We start from the raw sequence: 4401 nt of genomic DNA, 5'->3' as shown, positions 1-4401 counted from the left end.
AACAAAAATAAAAACAATTTTAAATTAAAACGTTATTTAAATTTTGAAATTTGAAATTCGAAAATTTTTTAAATTTGAATTTTGAAATTTGATTTTTGAAATAAGATAAGATAACATAAAAATTTTAAAATAAAAATCTGAATTTTTTTTTAAATATTTACAATAACCAATAATAATTTGCAATTCCCCGGCAACGGCGCCATTTTGACGTTAGGATTTTTGCTAGTAAAGAATTTTATAAAAATAGTCGCGTTGTAGATATAGTTTCTAAACCAACAGAAATCCCTTCGTACGAACGTTTTGGTCGTCACAAGTAACAAATCCCTTTTAAAATTGATAACTGAGTATTTAAACCTCGGGTCGTCTTCTCAAGGAATTGCAGGGAAGTATGTTCTTATTATTGGTTATGGAGATTGTAAATCGGGGTTTTGAAGATGAGGAACAAGTAATTTAAATTGCAATTAAAATAAGTAAAAGACTGTAAAATAAATAAATAACTGTAAAATATACTTTTGGCAAGGTATGAGAAATTGGAAGTCCTATCCTAGTTATCCTTATCAATGATGATGAAAATTGAATCTTAATTCCACTTAGTTAACCTTTGCTAGAGCAAGGGAAGGTCAAGTGACTAATTAGTTAGATCTTCAAATCCTAGTTAATCCCTAAGGAAAGATTGGGATTATTGAAGTTCAATTCAATTAGCAAAGATAATGATTATCAATCATGTTGAGTTTGATAACTCCTGAGTTACTAATTTCTTAACCAAGACCAAAAAGGAAAAAGTGAATCTACCGGAATAAAAATGTCTTCAGATGGAAAGCAACAGCGATATAAATAAAAGAAACAATTGTAAACTGAAATACCTCAAATAACATTAATTTAAAAGAGTAATCTGTAACATAGAAGAATTCATAAATTAAAATTGAGAAAGTAACAAAAAGGAATATTGAACCTGATAAAAAGAGATAATCCTGAAAGCGAATAAAATCCTAAATCTAAATCCTAATCCTAAAGAGAGAGGAGAGAACCTCCCTCAAAGCTAAATCTAAATCATGAAAAGTGAATTATGAAAAGCTTGTTTTTGAATGGATGAATTCCCCCACTTTATAGTCTCCAATCTGTGTGTTATGAGTTGAAAATTGGGTCAAAAACAGCCCAGAAATTGCCCCCTGCGATTTCTGTTACGTTCAGGTCGCGGAAAAGTGACGCGGAGGCGTCGTCCACGCGTCCGCGCGGATTGAAGTTCGCAGATGCGATATGGGCGCGTCATTCACGCGTTCGCGTCGCCTAACTTCGGAGCAGCTATGGCAAATCATATATTAAATCAAAGCCCCGGACGTTAGCTTTTTAACGCAACTGGAACCGTATCATTTGGACCTCTGTAGCTAAAGTTATAGCCGTTTGAGTGCGAAGAGGTCAGGCTGGACAGCTTAGCAGTTTCTCCAGTTTCTTGTATTCCTTCCACTTTTGTATGCTCCCTTTCCATCCTCTAAGCCATTCTTGCCCTGTAATCTCTGAAAACACTTAACACACATATCAAGACATCTAATGGTGATAAGAGAGGATTAATATTAGCAATATAAAGGCCAAAGAAGCATGTTTTCAATCAAAGCACATAATTAGGAAGGCAAATGTAAAACCATGCAAATAGTATGAATAAGTGGTTAAAGAGTTGATAAAAACCACTCAATTGAGCACAAGATAAACCATGAAATAGTGGTTTATCACATCTCTCAGACAATTAATCCACGATTTTGTTGGGGACTTCTCGAGACACCAGTTCAGCCGATCTTCGGGGAGATTAAGGTCTCCGTGGTATAGGCTAGATCCAAGAAGCTATGTTCTCTGATCCAAAAGATTCTACCTTGTCTGTGGAGTTTTGAGTAGGGTCGCCAAGAGAATGGATTGCTATGCGCTTCACCCTCCATTGGATTGAATGAGCAAGGGCCCTGGCTTTTATTCTGTAGCAGAGGAGATTAATGACCACGGGCAATGGCTTTGATCACTTACAGCCTACCATAGAAGAAGATCATTCACAAGCAAAGAAGATGATAGTACCAGAGTTACTTTAGAAAGACAAAGCAACTCTAATTCTCAACTTTATTCCCAGTATTACTATTCCCAGCATATAATTCCAAGTAGCTAACTTCTTAATAGCTAATTTACACAACTCCTTCTGATTCTGCCTGACTAAGACCTGCAAGACAACCATAGCTTGCTTCAAGCCACAATCCTCGTGGGATCGACCTTGACTCGCTTATGTATTACTTGGATGACCCAGTACACTTGCTGGTACTGCTGCTGTTATACGAAATAGTGTGGGGTTTGCGTACACGCGCACCAGAAATAAAAGGGAAGTTTTCAAAAATAGAAGAGAGATGAATTAGTTAGGAAGTTTTGAAAAAGAAGAGAGAGAAAACAAATAACTAATTAAGAAAGATTTGAAATTAAGATAAGATCAAGGATTTGAAAAAGATTTAATTTTTAAATTAGAAAAGATAAGAATTTGAAAATATTTGATTTTAAAATTTGAAATTGAAACAAGATAAGATTAAAGATTTGAAAAGATAAGATTTGAAATTTGATTTTTGAAAAAGATTTGATTTTGAAATTTGAAATTTGAAATTTGAAATTTTGAAATTGAGTTTTAAAATTTGAATTTTGAAATAAGATAAGATAAGATTTTTAAAGTTTAAAGAAAGATAAAAAAAGATAAGATAAATATTTGAAAAGGATATGATTTTTGAAAAGATTTGATTTTAAGATAAGATAAGATAATAATTTGAAATTAAAATTTGAAAATTTTTAGAATTTTCGAAAATAATTTTAAAATAAAGATAGAAAAGATATTTTTTATTTTTTTGGATTAATGAAGAAAGAGAAAAATAACTAAAATACACCAAACTTAAAATTTTTAGATCAAAAGACACTTGGTTTTCGAAAATTAAGAAAACAAACACCAAAAGACACCAAACTTAAAAATTTTAAGATCAAAACAAGAAAAGAAACAAGAACAACTTGAATACCAAGAAAGAACAAATTCGAAAATTCAAAGCAAACAAAGAACAACTAAAGGACACCAAACTTAAAAATTTTGAAAATCAAAGACACTAATTTTGAAAATTTTAAAGGAAAATACTCAAAGATACCAGACTTAAGAATTTTGAAATCAAAGACTCTAATTTTAGAAAAGAAAAGAAAAGAAACTTAAAGACTTAAAATGACTCAAAAAGGACACCAAACTTAAAGATTGACACAAGACTCAAATAAAAGACACTATTTTTGAAAAGAAAGCAAGAAAATTAGAAACTTTAACAAGAACAAGAACAAAGACTCAAACAAAAAAGATAAAGATAAAAAAGAAAAGCAAAGATTTTTGAAAATTTTTTTATTTTTTTCGAAAAAGAAAAATAAAAGACTCAAACAAAATTAAAAAGTACCTAATCTAAGCAACAAGATAATTCGGTTGTTTGTCAAATCCGAACAATCCCTAGCAATGTCGCCAAAAACTTGGTGCACGAAACTGGCTCCGCAGAATTTGCACAGATAGACCGGCAAGTATATCAGGTCATCCAAGTTATACCTGAGGTGAGTCAGGGTCGATCCCACGAGGATTGTTGGTTTGAGCAAGCAGTGGACACCTTGCAGATCTTAGTTAGGTGGATAGAAATTATAGTTTGTCACGAAAAGCATATAAAATGAATTAAATAAATGAAAATTACTAGATAGATGAGAATTCAATGGTGATAGAATGGTTGAGGCTTCGGAGATGCTTTGTCTTTCTGGATTAACTTTTCTTACTGTCTTCTTCAATAACCTTCTGATTCCTTCAATGGCAGCCGTAAGTGATTAACTCATGTCCTCTTATCAAGTTAACCTCCTCTATTGCAGCAATCCACCATGTTGAGATGGCTCATGTCCTCTCATCAAGCCATCTCTAGGTTTCTCATTGTAGCAGAAGATGAAGCTCTAAGCAGCCCACTCCCACTACTAGAAAACTAGTTATTACAGATGGATATTTCTGACGGATTTTATCCCACGGAAATACAGACGGAATTTCAGAAGGATTTTTTTTTGGAAAACAATAAATGAATTAGTATAAATTACAGACGGAAAAGAGAATCCATCGATAATTCTGTCGGAAAAATTAATTTTTTTTCCATGGGAAATGATTACAGACGGAAAATCCATCTGTAATTAAATGGACAAAAATGCTATATTTTATTAAATTATTACAGACAGAAAATCCGTCTGTATTTAAAATTTTCCGTTGAAAATATTGAATTAAACCTAAATGAAACACGAGCTTCTTCCAAATGAAACACGAGCTTCTTCTCCTCTCCATAGCATGAGCTACTTATTCTCTCTGTGGCTGCTACTTCTGCTTCTTCTTCCACCGCC

This window comes from Arachis ipaensis, chromosome B03, assembly GCF_000816755.2.
Source record: "Arachis ipaensis cultivar K30076 chromosome B03, Araip1.1, whole genome shotgun sequence".
Taxonomy (NCBI): Eukaryota; Viridiplantae; Streptophyta; class Magnoliopsida; order Fabales; family Fabaceae; genus Arachis; species Arachis ipaensis.
This window is presented reverse-complemented; position numbering follows the sequence as displayed.